Genomic DNA, 15,521 nt, shown 5'->3' with positions numbered 1-15,521 from the left:
ATCTCTGCTTCCCCTTTCCTCATACCAAATAATGAAAAGAAATGTGTTTGAGTCAAAATTTAATAAGATAATTTCTGCTGGTTCTGTTTCATTAAGGGCATTCTTTAGAGAAATGATTTTCCTCCATAATAAAGGCTTGGTGATAAAGAAGTACTGAGTGCTAATTACTGTTTGGGGCCCCTGCCTGCGTTATGCCACAGCACCCACCATTCTGCCACTAGTGCAAAGACATCATGGTGAAAACAGCAAATTACATTTTTTTATCAGCTTATTGCAGTAAAATTCACATACCAGAAAATTTGCCTTTTCAAAATGTAAAATTCATAGTTTTTAGTATATTCAGAGTTGTGCAACCATCATCAATACAACTTTAGAACCTTTCATCACTCCAAAATAAGCCCAATTCCCATTGGCAGCTGCCCCCCATTCCCCTTCTAACCACCCCCTCACCACACGTGCACACACGTACACACATGCACCCTACACGACCACCAGCGTGTTTTCTGCCTCTGTATATTTGCCTGTTCCAGAATCATAAAATAGTGGTCTTCTGTGCCTGGCTTCTTTCAGTTAGCATACTGTCCTCAAGGTTCATACACATTGAAGCACGTGTCAGTGCTTCCTTCTGTTTTACTGATGACATGTAGCAGCAGAATAATGGCCTCCCAAGGAGGTCCACATTCTAACGCACAGAACCTGTGTGTGTGTCACCTCACATGGTGAAAGGGATTTTGCAGATGTGATTAAGCTGAGGACCTGGAGATGGGGAGATGATAGTGGATTATCCAGGTGGGTCCAATGCAACCATAAGGGTCCTCATATAAGAAGGAGCCTGAAGGTCAGAGTCAGGGAGAGAGAGGACAGTGCAAGCAGCGGTCAGGAGGGTATGAGCACATGGACACAGGTGACCTCTACAAGCTGGAAAGGCAAGGACAGATTGTCCCCTGGAGCCTCCAGAAGGAACCAGCCCTGCTGACCTATTTCAGACTTCTGACCTACAGAACTAGACTCAGTTTGTGGTCGCTTGTTACGGCAGCCATACAAAACTAACGCATGTGGCCATATCCCGTCTTGCTTATCCACTCACCCCTGGATGGACATTCAGGTTGCTTCCAGTGTTTGGCTACTACGAGGAGTGCTGCTAGGAATGCACAATGGGTTTGTGTGGACATATGTTTCCAATTCTTTGGGGCAGACACCTAGAAGCAAAATTGCTGAGTCATATGGTAACTCCATGTTTAACATTTTGAAGAACTGCCAAATTATCTTCCAAAGCAGCTGCACGGTTTTACAGCCCACTAGAAACATATTAGGGTTCTAATTCATCTGCATAGTCACCAACACTTGTCATTTTCTGGGTCTTTTATTATTATTATTATTATTACTATATTCATTCCTCACAGGTGTGAAGTAGTATCTCGTGGTTTTGATTTGCTTTGGTTTTAATTAGTCCATAATGACTGAGGACAATGAGCATCTCTCCATGTGTTTATTGGCCATTCGGATATCTTCTTCGCAGAAATATCTATCCAAGTCCTTGGCCCTTTTTAAATTGGGTTATTTATCTTTTATTACTGGAATGTAAGAACTCTTTATACATTCTAGACACAAGTCCCTTATCAGATATGTCATCTGCAGATATCTTCTGATATCTTCTCCCTGTGGCCTGCGTGGTGGTGAGGAGGGAGCCCAGCCCTCCAGCCACACTGGCCACGAACAGCACTTCTGCGGGACAGAGCATGGGGGGGTGAGAAATGCTGGGGCCCCACCCGCCTGCCCCCCAAACCAGGAGCTGGAGCAAGGGAGCCCCACCTCCTTGGCCTTACCCAAAGCAGTATCTTCCTCACACTGACCTGGGGGTTGGGGAGGGTGGAGCGGGTCTTGGCTCAAATGCCCAGACTCACGCCGTCTTGCTGATATTTAGTACATTTCCCTGAACGAGCATTTCTCCACTTGTTTTGTGTTCTTGGGACAGTTTCCAGAGATGTTAAAGGGTTGTTTTTTAGATAATCTTTATCCACTGTGTTTGTCTCGCTGGGAAGGGATCCATGGCTCATCTGGAGCCTCCATTCCAGAAGTCCCTCGGTGCAACGTCTTGGTATGATTGTAAAAATCGTTGGCCGAGCAGAGCCCCTGAGCCATCTTGGGGGCCCCCAGGGCCTGTGGCCCCGCTGAGCCCCAGTGTTGAAGACATTACAAATGGCATGCAGATGCTCGTGGGTCTCCCATCTGGATACATCCCCAGCACGCAGCAGACACTCTGGCTTTACTGAAGGAAGGAGCTAAATGTGCAGATGGCACTTGGAAATGCAAGGTCAGGGGTCAGAAGCATGGGCTGAGCTGTGCGTGCCACGCAGGGCCTCGCGCTGGCTCCATGCGACCTCCCACCCCATTCCCTCCAGCTTCAGGGACCCAAAGCCATGGTCAACCTGAATGCATTCCCGCCTTATCCCAGGTCCGGGTGTGCCCCCATCGAGCCGTGCCCGCCACGCTGTGCACGTGGGGAGGGTGAGACTCTGGGCAGCATTCACAGACGGCCTCAGCCTGGACCCCAGTGTGGAGGCTCCCGAAAGCCACGGGAAGCTCCCTGAGAGGGTTTGCTCACCCCGAGTGTGCACAGAGTGTGCACGGGGCTGTCTTTCTCAAGGCTTCCCGAGCTGCCTGCATGTGTCCTGGATCCCCTTCCCCACAGAGCCTGTAGGAGGGACGAAAGGGCTCATGGTGACCCGCTGGGCCGCGGGAATCCCGCTCCTCCTTCATGGGTCCCATAGAGCAGACACTGAGAACTACACGAGAGTTAGTCCTTCTTTCTCAGGAAGATCTTTTTATCAATTCTTCTGTAGTGTTTAAGAAACGTTGGATGAGGCACGCGTAGAAAGGGAGAGGCAGAGCCTCATTGGGATTCCAAAGGCGTCCCGTCTGTCTGACCTGCGTGGTGTATTATACACAACAGAGCTGTACCATGTGGATTAATTCTGCAGACTGCATTTGAGGAGCGTGTTGGTGGGAAAGATTGAACGTTCGAGGACCCGGCTCAGCCTCTGACTTGAGAAGTCGACCGTGGGCTGGTTTGTTATGAATGTCCCCATAACGGCTTCCCATAAAACCCTCCCCCGTATAACGTCTGCTCATAAAAATCCAATCTCCATTGGCCCAGGGCAAGGAGAGGCCAGGCGTTCCCGACCCGAATGCGTGAGCTGGCAGGGGAATGGTCCCTGGGGAACACACGCCTCTCCATCACAAAGGACAGCCGCGGAGCAGACACATCCCGCCGCGTGGGGTTGGGCTGAGAAATCTGCGGGAACAGAATGGCTCTAAGCACCGGGACAAAGTAGTTTTGACCTCAGCCCCTAAATTGCTCTTTCCGTTCCCCCAGACTACTTACTTCCCACCACCACAAGCAGGGGAATAGAAGGAGTGTGCATGGACTCGGGAGTGTGTGCTTCGCAGGAGGGGGGCTGGAGCGCACTCGGGGCCTGTCCAGGACGTGTGCTGTGCTCCTGGGGCCCCAGAGACCGATGCCCCCACTCCAGGCTTGCTGAGATGGGGGTGGGGGGCAGCTGGAGTGTGCGAGAGGTTCAAGGCTCGTGTGCAGGTGGAAGGCGACCAGTCTCGGGAGCTGCACACAGGGTCTCACGAGGGAAGCTGGTCTGACCGATCGTCTCCGAGCCCGAGTGTCAGTAAGGAAGGGGTGGCTGGATGGGGGGTTGCGGGGTGGGGGGGGGACACGTAACAGTGCTGGCTGTAATAAAACCAGTGGCTAACGTTTAATTAAAGTCATTTAACATTTAACTTGAGAATTAAAGTCATAAACATTTCTTGGGTCTTGAGCACCAGCTCTGGTGTGGGTTGGGGGACACAGTCGTGAGCTCCATGGAACAGGTGCCAGGAACTCCCACACTTAGTAATAAGATGCAGAACAACACTGGATGGGGATGTGACTCCCCGCGGGGCCCCCTGGGCTCCCCGCACGCTGCGTCCTCGGCACTCCACACCCCGGCTTCTGTGCCTCTGGTTCTGAGGCTGCTCTGTGCCCCTGACCCTGTGGGGCAGCCAATACAGCCTGTGAGCCGGTGACAGAGCAGGGCCTTCAAATGCATAAAGTCAGATACATCGAGTCACAAGGGTCCGTAATCCTATTGGAATGTAGTCCCCAAAATGTTGCAAAATCCGTGACGAAGTGTGTTTCTGTTAATGTGCTAAGTAACAAGGTCTGGGGTGGCCTAAGCAATGCTGAATTCCCAGGGGCACTGACTCAGTGGTCTCCCAGGCTCTCCTCAACCACCCTGAGGGGTGAGGGGTCGCGGGCTGTGCCACGTGGCTCCCCCAGCACCCCCCCGTGACGGGTGCACCCCTGTCACCTCGGGTGCTCCTGCGGAGGTCATGCACCCCCAAAACTCTCCCGCCACAAGACCTCATTTCTCCCATCCTGGGGCGGCCTCCTGCCTGAGGCCTCGACATCTCCCGCTCAGAGGGCAGGGGGTGGGCCGGGTGGCCACAAGGGCTGGACGGCCCCTGCAGCCGCCGGGCGGTGAGGCGGGAGGTCCCACGGAGACTCGGGTCAGCAGGTGTGCCTCCACCCGGCACCCACGTTGGGTGTCACGGAGCATGGGGTGGGGTCGGCCCCCGAGTGACTCAGGCGTGTGTGAGCTGTGCCGAGCACGCGGCGGGACAGCCCAGGCGTGTGAGCAGACTCCTGCACTCCTTCCCCGTTTGCCCAAGATCTGCTGTGCCGACGGGTGGAGCTGAAAGACTTGGTTTTCTGAGAGTCCTGCATCGGGCGCTGACCTCTGGTGCCAGATGGCCTGCGCGGGTGACCCGTGGCCAGCATCCTCCCGGGGAAGGGAGGGTTGCAGGGAGGCCCTGCCGATCCTGGCCCCTGGCACTGGCTGTTCTTGGGGACCTGCACCTCTGGTGTCACTGTGAAGGTTAGGACGCACCGTGGGGCCCCCGCAGCACACATGTGGAGCCCGCTGGGGATGGGGAGAAGCTTAGGGACACGTGAGTGTGCCCGTGTGCACTGCAGCTGCCGTGGCCGTGCTGTCCTCTTTCCTCTTGTTCCCATCTGCCCCTCCTCGTCAGCGTGACCTGCCCGTGGTGCCCTCAGAGCTGCTGCATAAGAACCGGCTCCCCTCCTGCCTCCTCCTTGGCTTTTCCAGGGAGAGGGGACCCTTAAGGACGATGCCATTACATCCCGGGGCCTCGCAGGGGGGTAGAACATGTTGCATCCTGAGCTCAGTGGCGGTGGCTGGGGAACCCGATGCACCAGGTGAGGGGACAGCTGTGCTGGGCGTGCAGCTGTGGGTTCCCCTTCTCTTGGGGGCACGGGGTGGCCCACCGGCGGCAGGGGGGCAGTGGGCAGGTGCATCGCCAGGCGGGCAGGTGTCTGCGCAGGGACGCTGGGCCCTGGGCCCTCCCCTTCCCTCTGGTGCTGTGCAAATCGCTGTTTGAATTAATCCATCAGTGCCCTGCGCTGTGCACCCAGCAGGTGCATGATTAGTGCTTTTTAAAGCCCCCCGACCTGATTCTTCTGTGCCGAGCAGCAATGTGTTAAATGGAAACTTGACCGGAGCCTGCAGCCCCCTCTCATCCCCGCCCAGGCTGGGGAGATGCACAGCTCTGCTGGGGGGCGGGGGGGCCACTCTCAGAAACTGCGGAGCACAGCCTCACCAGGGCACCCACCCATGGGACACCTGCTGACCCCGTGTCCCTAAGACAAGAGACTCCTGTGAACACGACAGCCCCGTGACAAATACCAGGAGAAGCATCTAGAATCTTTTCCCTACCTCCCTTCCCCCTAAAGGCGCCCAGTCTCCCCCCTTGCCCCCACCGCCTCCTCCTTTTCTCCCGATGACACTCTGCCCCTGATCCTGGCTGAAGCGGAGACGGGCCCGTGTTCACCACGCATAACCCCGGAGCCGTCTCGCACCGCTGTGCTCGTTGCTTAAAAAATAAAGGCAGAGCCTTCGCCACGGGATCGAGGAGCAGCCTCTCCCAAGAGATGCTACTGGTTCCTGAGTCGAAGTGACAGGTACACCGTTTTAATGACGGGGAAAGTGTGAAGGGTTTATTATAAGTTGAGAAGGCTTGCCACGCGCAGACTGGCGACGCAGTGGCGCTGCTCGGAAGCGGCCGGCGCCCGGATGCCAGGGCCAGTGCGACGGGCCAGGCTGTGGAATGAGCCCGGGCCCGGGCGCCCACCCACCAGTGCGGCCGAGGGCAGGGCGCCGAGCGGCAGTGGCGTGAATCCACGGGGGCTACGTCATTGAATTTCTGGAAGGGACGTTCCAGTGAAAGAAGGTGACAGGCTCGCCATGGGTCCTGGACTCCAGCTCTCGAACTGCAGAGGCTTCCGTGGCTCAGGGCGGGAGGACGGGGCTTCGGGGTGCACACGTGTAGTGACGGGGGCGCAGGCCCCAGGGCCTCCACCTTGCGGCTGCAGGGCCGTGAGCCGAGCCTCAGTTTCCCCGTCGCCGGCATGGGAAGCCCAGAGTGCCGTGCCCCCGGGCTGCTGTGAGAGTCCGGTGCAGGAATGCCCCGGAGCACCCAGCGTGGGCCCCGCACGGAGAGGCTCGCGGCCCCCACGTGTACCTTCCTGCACTTGCTCTTAACCCCGCTTGAGGCTCACCCAGCCACACCCGCCTCCCTGAGCACCCGCTGCCCTGCCCCCACGTCCCCACACGCCCCTGATGTGACCCTGACATCTGTCCTGTCCCCCGAGGCACCTCCAGGGACTGGGCCGAGCTCACAGCCGGTGCTTGTGGTGCAGACCACGGGAGGTGACCGGGTCGTGCTCTTGCCCGGCCTGTGCAGAGGCAGCCCCCCTGCCGCCCGCCCCCCTGCACTTCCCCAGGGACCCTCACCCCTGCCCCACCACAGACGCAGCCGCGGGGGCGGGGGGAGGGTGAGGGCAGAGACCCGCCTCTTAGGGGCATCTCCCTGGTGGGGGTGGATTTCCACCAGTTTGTGGGCTGTGTTCCACTTACCGCAGGGAACTTGTCCGCGTTCACCTGCCTAGTCCCGGGGCCTGCTGTGCCCACGGCAGCCAGGAACCGGCTCCTCAGGCTCGGGGAGGGGACGGAGCCGGTGACTGGGAAACACTTTTGCAGAAAGCTCAGACTACAATATTAGATACAAGAGACGATCCTGCCCCCAGCCTCTCCCCCCAGGAGGTCCCTGTGCCCCCAAAACCCTCCCTCCAGAGGTCCCACCCCAAACCCCCAGGAGGTCCCACCCCTAATCCCCCAGGAGATCCTTGTCCCCCCCAAACCCCTCCCCAAAGAGTTCCCTGTCCCCCCCAGCCCCTCCCCACAAGAGGTGCTGTCACACAGCCCCTCCCCCCAGGAGGTCCCACCCTCCAACCCCCCGCAGGAGGTCCCACCCCTCAACCCCCCCAGGAGGTCCCTGTCCCCCCAAGCCCCTCCTCCAGGGAGGTCCCGCCCCCAACACCCATCAGGGGGTCTGTACCCCCCAAACCCTCCATGTCCCCATGCCCCCAGGGCAGAGCTCTGAGTGTGTCAGGTACATAGGGCACCATGAGACCTCCCAGGAGAGAGGACAGTGGAGCGGGGCCAAGAAGCCCGCCGAGGAGCTCTCCAGCCAGAGGAGTGAAGAACTCAGGTCCCGTAACCACCTGGAGACTTGAATCAGGCGATGACACAAGAAAAGCGCTGAGTCCATCGTAAGCCGCAGGGCGTGTTCGCATATACGTGTGGTTATGCAGTGCACCTGCACGTTCGCACATGGGCATAGGCATCCACACGTGTGTGCCGGAGCCTTCCCTGAACACCAGCCCCCAGTGCCCGCCCGAGGCCTCCGCTCCCCCACCTGCTAGTGGAGCCTGTTCCCCCTCCATGTGCTGTCGTTCCTTTCTTCCCAACGACCTCTGTGTCTGAAGCCAAGGGTACAGGACGTGTAAGCCGGGGCTGGATGGGGGGAGCACCCCGAGACGGGCCGGCCCGTGTGGAGGATGAGATGCGGAGTTCACGGCCGCTGCCCGGGCGGCCTAGTGAGCCCTCCTGGACCTTCACGCTGATCTCCGGGAGTTACTGAACGGGACCCATGAGGGGGAACACTTGGCCGCTGAAGATGTGCTTTTCTGGCCTCCCCCGCGCACATGTTCCGGGCAGAAGGCCACTGGACAGCGATAGGGGTTCTCATGGGGCGTTTCCAGCTTTGGGTCCCATAGCAAGTCTCCCCTGCCCGGGGCAGAGAGCAGGGGGAGGAGCCTAGGCCGTCCAGTTTGCACCCCCTCCCTGCACGTCCTTGAGAGCGCACGTGCGCGTGCACCCCCAGCACACATGTGTGTATTTTTTATTACCGTTTTCTGGATGAGGCATTTCACAAATGTGCGGCTTCTCAATCCAGCAGCTTGCAGTAATGGCCTAATTACGAAGCTCCTGGTGAGCGTTGCTATGGGCATCACTTGGGGAGAAATGGAAGTAAACAAGGGGTCCTCGTGTGATCTGGGGGGATTGGGCAGTGGGAGAGAGAGGTCTGGCCCGGAAGGGCAGACCCCACCGCCACCCCCACCTCCGCCAGCCGGGCCTGGGTGCAGGCTCGTGGGTTCTGGTGAGGTTCAGAGCGCTCTGTGCCGGAGAATTCTGGCGTGAACAGTGTGGAAGGCTGCGGCGGGCCTGCTGCCTATTTTCGCTTCTCCATGAAATGCAATTCCACACGGTTGGGAAGATGTCAGCCTTCGGGTCAGGTGATGAGCTTGAGTTACTGTTATTGGAAGTAATGAGTCCTGCCTGCCACTGGGCATGGGTAGGCAGCGAGGCGCCTGCCACTGAGCAAAGTCGGCTTTTGATGGAGGCCCCCGGGGCGCAGGCAACCAAGGCCCCTCCACGAAGGAAGGCACGAGGCTCTGCTGCCACCCGGATGGCATGAGCTGGTGTTAGTCTGTGCCCCTGCCCTGCCTCCCGCCGTCCTCCTGCTGTGCCTCTCCCTCCCTCCACCCCACATACATGCACACAGGTGTGCGTGCATGCACACGGCCATACTTGCACACATGCACATGCCCATGTGTGTACTCATGCACACACCCATGTATGCACATGTGCACACAAAAATACACACATGCACACACTCCTAGGTGCACTCATGCCGTGCACACATACATACACACGTACATGCACACATGTGTACACCCATGCGTGCACCCATGTGTGCACACATACACACGTGCACACATACATGCACATACACATGCATGCACGTATGCATGCACACATAGTACACGCATGCACACGCCCATGTGTGCACGCATGCATACATGCATGCACACACTCGTGTACACATACATTCACACATACATACTCATATGCGTGTACGTATAGTACACATATGCACACATACATGCACACCCATTGTGCTTACATATGTGCACACATAGTACACACATGCACACATCCACTGTGTACACACACATACACACATGCATGCACACATAGTACACACATGCACACACACATGCACACTTTTCTCCCATCTGTGTTCTCCCTATTCCTAGTAGAACTATCACACAGGATACAGCTTTTGTGCACAAATGAAGCATCATTGCACCATCTTGACGATCCCTATTCCGAAGGAATCAGCATGTGAGGTGAAAACAAATGCCCGAGCAGGGGCAACACCATGGAGATAAAGCAGCAAGTGGGGCAGAGGGCGGGGGGGCTGGTGACGCCCAGGACTTGGGCCTGACCTGCCATCCAGAACAAAAAGGCCCTGGCACCCCGGGCCCTGGGACCAGACCTACCTCTTCTTAGGGGAGAGGAGTCTGGCTATGGCGGTGCCACTGGCGCCAGGACAGGAGGGCCGTTTGGAACCCACTGAGGCCAGTGCTGCCGGGTGCAAGGTAGAAACGGCCGCACCCCCACCAGCCAGCGGCAGTACCCCAGTGGCTTGGGCCAGCCTCACACCCAGTGCAGTGCCGAAGCTGCACGTGGCCTTCTGTGGCTCAGAGCCCATCTGCTCTGTGTGTCACCTGCCACCCCGATTCCTGGTGCGCCAGCAGGAGGGTCCTGCACGGACACTTGTAAGATGCGGAAACCAGCCCGGGAGACGAGGCCACAGGGCAGCAGAGCACAGCGCCTTGGCCTGCGTGCTGCCTCCCAGCCTGTGAGGGGCACGAGCCAGCGAGTCCCCGGTTGCGGACGGGCGGCCTGTGGCACAGATCCCGGAGCAGCTCCGCCAGAGTCACACGGCGGCAAAGGTCTGGGGCAGGATCCGAGCCTGTGCCCCGAGCTCAGCTCCTCTTGCAAAGCTGGCTGCTGCCTGCGGCTCGTGGGCTCACACGCGTCCGGGCCTGGCTGCATTCGGAGGGCTCTCTGCCGCCGTGAGGCTCCCGTGTGTACTGAGGAAGAGACGTGATGCATCGGGGAGCGGGTGCACCCGCTGCGTCCCGGGCCCCCTCGGTGGGGACAGCCTGGCCGCGCTCCTCCTCGCCCGTCGCCCACGCACACGTCCAGTGTCCTATCTGTGCCCCGCGTGTCGGGAATGGAGAGAAATGAATTTCCAACCGAGGGCAGCTGGGTGACCCCGGTGACCTTCCCTGAGGAGCCGTGCGGGGAAGGGGATGCGCCCGGATGCCGGCGGCCCCGCCTCAGCAGCCTGAGGGCCCCTGTGATTGTGGGGGGCCCGCCGCCCAGGGTCTATCCTCTGCTGGCCGCCGGAACCGGGCCCAGAGCGGGCTGAGACCGGAGGCAGGACGGGGACGGGGACGGCGCGGCGGTGACTCGCCCATTTCCCGGTCCCTTAGCCTTTACGATCTCGTCCTACCACGGTTGCCTTCCACTCTGCCTTCGCCGCCGACCTGAAGCCCAGACGCGCAGCCAAGTGGGCAGGCGCCGTGGAAGACAAACACGCCCCTCGGCCGAGGCCCGAGTGGGCCTTTACAGGTCCGTCCGTCCGTCCCTCCGTCGGTATCCGAAGGTGGGATTTTCCTCCGGGCCGACGACGCACTAACCAAGATCATTTCCTTGTGAATCTTTGTTTGTTTTTTTTCCTTTCATCAAAGCGCTAAGTAATACCATGACCTTCTGGGACGCCGGAAGATTTTTTTAAAAATCCAAAAAGCTTTTTGATTCCATTTAAGAAGAAAAGGCACTACTTTGAACACACGTTTGATGGCCTACACCCATTATTTATGATTTTCTCATAAATTATTTTTGTCATAGGCTTTTTAAAAATGGACTGGGTGACAGGCACCAAGGGGGGCACTTGATGGGATGAGCACTGGGTGTTATGCTATATGTTGGCAAATTGAGCTCCAATAAAAAAAATAAAAATAAATAAAAAATAAAAATAAAAATGGACATAAAACCTAACACAGCAGTGCAACAGGGGGGAGTAACACACACAACATGGTTGGCAGCCCTGAGATCAGTGCGGATGTAATCAGATGGGCCAGAAACGTGTGGCTTATTTAAAGGGGTTTGGGGGCACGTGGACCCTGGTCAGCCCCTGCGAGGCCCGAGCTGCAGGGCATCAGCCTTTGGGCCGTGTCTGCAGCCGGAGCTCTCTCACCTGGGCCGGCTGCCGTTGAGCCACACCAGCTCCTGGCCAGGTCTTGCCTGCTTTTCACTCTGGCCACGGACAGGTCGGTTTGGGGGGATTTTTGTTAAGAGTCAGGAAGGGTTCTCTCTGGCAGGTGGCTGGTGTGGTGTGTTCCTCTCACGGCCAGCTTGGGGCCCCCGGACGGGCTGGTTCTGTCCCGGTCTGACGTGCTGGGTCTCTCCGCCTCTCCCAACCCCAGCCCCGGAGTGACCCCTGCTCCATCCTCCTTCCCTCCTACTGCTGCTCCTCATTCAAGGACCTCTTCTTCCCTTGCAAGGCTTCAGACTCCCCCTTGAAGATGAGTTTCTTAAAAATGAGCCTTCCCCTCCTGGGTCTCTCCGTCCCCCTCCTCCCCAAGGATGCTGGGGATGCGAAGGTCCCGGGCCGCAGCACGGGGATCCAGCCCAGATGCGTGTGCAGCTTGCTAGAACGCCAGATGTTCAGTCCAACCAGGGTGCATAATTTGGGTGAGGACGGGTTTCTTTTTAAGCCACATGGGTGTCAGGTCGTTGTCTTGATCACATCTGGGAAGTGCTAACAGGAAATTTGCCCAGTGGCTTTGGTCAAATGAGAAGTTGCTCCTGTCATCCTGAGAACAAGGAGAAGCCTGTCAGTGGACACGACCCCTGGAGACCCTCCCTGGCCAACACGTGGGCCCTGTGACCGTCCAGATGGGGCGCCCTGGCCCCCAGTCGGTGGCCGCCGGCACCTAATGCTGCAGCTTGGAGCCAGCAGCACCGTGAACAGAGTCCCTGGACCCCACAGCCTGGAGCTGCGGCCCGACTCTGGGGCACATTGTCCTTTGCTCCGTATTCTCACAGTTTTGATCTGTGGTCTAGGAACGTTGGACACGGCCCCAGACATGGCCTGTGGCAGCTTCCCTCACTTCCTCTTATTTTATTCAGAGAATTGATTCTGCAGACCTGGGTGCCAGACGGGCTGCTCTCCCAGCCACAGATCCAACACCTGCACTTACTCGTTGTTCTGTGGCAGCTGGTTGTGGTTGGCAGGTCCCAGGATGACCACTGAGGGCATCTGGAAGGACCAGCCAGTGAAGCGGTCACACGCCCAGCCAAACTGGGGTACAGGCGTGACCCCTAGTTCGGAGAGCAGATGTCCATGTTCCACACAGGCCAAGGCTGTAGCATTCGCTCTGCGGCACCTCCGGGACGGTGTGCCCGTGGGGGGCAGGCCGCGCACCCACACATCTCAGGGCAGCGCCGATTTCCAGAGCCACGTCCGGCTCCTTTCATCAACATCCAAATCCCCAGCCAGCCCCCGCTCTCGGGCTTCAGGGCACGCGTCCAGGGCATGCAGCTATGGCTTACCATTAGTCCCTTCAGGCCCCTACAGGGAGGACGTGTCATTCTGTCTTCCTTAATTATTACTATTGAAACAGGGCGTGAAATAAGCAACCCAATGGCCAGATGTGGTTACGTCTTGGTCTCCTTTTGTTTTGTGAGTATTTTCCTGAATTCACGTCGTTTCGCATGCCTTAGTTACTGTTGGAATTACCTTGACTGAATTCTCTCCACTCATATCCTTTGCAATCTTTAAAAAAAAAAAAATATATATATATATATATATATATATATATATATATATATATATATATATTTCTTGCCTTTTTCTTGTGGTTTTGCAAAAAAAAGGTTTTTTGTTGTTGTTTTGTTTTTCGTTTTTTTGGCTATCATACACATTGCTGATTTTGCTAGATGGACTGTCTCCACCCCGGCACTTGTAGGTTGGCTTTGCAAATTAGGGACTTGATGCAGTGGAAATCCTTTGCTCCAGGGCCATGGTTTAGAGTCTTGGGTCCTATTTAAAGAATCTGGCACTACCCCCTTTACTAACAGCCCCCTACGTCGTCCATCGACGCTGTGGTTTTACACGTGGCCCTGAGGGCTACAACCTGTGAGGACCCTGCTTTTGTGTGTGGTGTGAGGTAGGGATTGCACACTCCTGGGTCTGTTTCTGGAGACTCACTTGCCCCCACGGGTCTCTGGCCTTTGGCCAGTCTCTTCTGCCTAATTTCTATTGCAGAGAACTCAGTGCTCAAGGACCTGCACCGCCACGTCTGTGCTGCGTGCAGAGCAGAAGATGACGTGGAAACAGCCCACACACCTCTAGGAGGGCGGGAGAAGGTGCAGCCCAGAGAGAGCAGGTGCTCGCCACTTCTCCTTCATCTCTCTCACCTCCCAGCGCTTCCTTGACAAAAACCAAATGGGTTTTTCTTCTCTCTCTCTCTCCCCACCATGCTCTGTCTCCCCGTCCTCGCCTCCGCTGCTTCAGAAAGCACACGTGCCTATGGAGGGAGCCGGCGTAGACACAGGGCTGCCCTTCAGGCAGAGCGAGCCCGAGGCTCTATTCCGACTACCAGAGCAGCTCCCCTAGATGCGGTGCGGACCTTCTCCCCTCGTGACAGATCCGACCAGACAGCGTTTGCGTGTGTTAGTCAGTGGGAGAACCTCCAGGGCCATGTAGCAGTGTTCTCACCCCTTAATATTTCCCTAGAAACGTGCTGCCTCCGTGCTGAACACACATTTCTTTTCATCACCTCCACACTGCTGTGAGTAATAGTCATTTATAAACTGTCCTTCTCTGAGCAGAATCCAGGATGTGATACTTAAAAAAAAAAAAATCTGAAAGGAAGGGCTTCAAAAGAAAATAAGTCTAGTGAACTGGATACCTAAACCACCAGGGAAATAATTAATTCCAAGAGATTAAACGAAGGAGAGGAAAGCTTGTACGGGGGTGTCTTTAGCCGGGGCTGCCTTCATCCCCCGCTCGCCGCACATCTTGGGCCTCATCCACAGGCTGGCGGTCAGCATGCTCCTGGGAGCCGCCGGCTCCGTGGCCTTGTGCTCTCTGCACAAAGATGTTTGTTCCCAGCATCCTTGAAGCTCAGATTAGTGGCTTCGGGAGCTTGTTTGTTTCCCCGAGGCGGTTGCTGGTGCTTTTCCAGATGTGCTGCGGCTTTGGCGAGGGCTTGTTTTCGGGTCCCCTTGATGGCTGAGGTGACCGAGCCTCCTGTGCATCTGCTCCTCCTGCAGGGCCGGGGTGCGCGGGGAGGCGGGCGGAGGCAGCTGGGAGGGGCGGCATTGCAAGGAGGACCGTATCCCTCTTTGTCTCCCGTTGCTGGCACTGGGCTCCTACATACAGCTCCTGCAATTTCCTGGGTGACAGGAGGTGTGCGTTGCTCAGCGGGAGCCTTTTCCACCACCGCCCAGCTAGGGGGTGTGACTCGTAAGGTCCCTTGACAGCCTCCGGAGGGGGCTGGTCCCCAGGAAGAGGCAGGGACCCCAGAGTGGAACCTGCAGCCCCACCGGCCCGCCTCCAGGAAGGGGACAGGATGGGGCTCAAGAGCAAACTCTGTGAAGACTCCCGGACAGTGAGACTCGGGGGCTGTCGGGCTGTGCGCACAGGAGGTGCCGGGAGGAAGGGTGCGCCCACCCTGTCACCCCGCGCGGCTCCCATATGGCTGCTCCCGAGTCGTAGCTGTTATAATAAACCATAAACGTAAGCGAGCTAAGTGTTCTCCTGACTCCTGTGAGCCATTCTGGCAAGGTATTGAACCTGAGGAGGGGGCCGTGGGATCCCCTGATCTGCAGCCAGGAGATGAGGAGTACGGGAGACACCCTGGGGTTGGTGACTGGGGGCTGAAGGGGGCACAGGCTCGCAGGATGGAGCCCTTCCCCCGTGGGGCCTGCGCGAATGCCGGCTGCTTAGCGCCCCCCGACTGGTTGGCTAGAGACCCGGATCCAGTGTTGGAGATTTGGAGAACCAGCCGGTGCCAGACAAAACGCCCAGAGGATGTCAGCAAAAAGCAGCAGAAAAATCAAGACCTCTTGTTTTTGTGGGTGACCAGAACTAAACACTGGGTCCTGACATTTCAGTGAGGGAGCTCACAGTACCTTCCCGCCCCCAGCCCCCCTCACCGCAGGAGCCGCCGCACCCCTGCTGTA

General features: G+C 57.5%; 1 protein-coding gene across 3 annotated transcripts in view; it reads left to right on the top strand.

Moving 5' to 3' along the window:
• The window catches only part of CDH4 (cadherin 4), a 500,836-nt gene that overhangs the window by 268,627 nt on the left and 216,688 nt on the right, over nucleotides 1–15,521 (top strand). The window lies entirely within an intron of this gene.

Source organism: Nyctereutes procyonoides, unplaced genomic scaffold (genome assembly GCF_905146905.1).
Source record: "Nyctereutes procyonoides isolate TBG_1078 unplaced genomic scaffold, NYPRO_anot_genome, whole genome shotgun sequence".
Taxonomy (NCBI): Eukaryota; Metazoa; Chordata; class Mammalia; order Carnivora; family Canidae; genus Nyctereutes; species Nyctereutes procyonoides.
The sequence above is the reverse complement of the archived record's forward strand: the minus strand, read 5'-3'. Positions and strand labels throughout refer to the sequence as shown.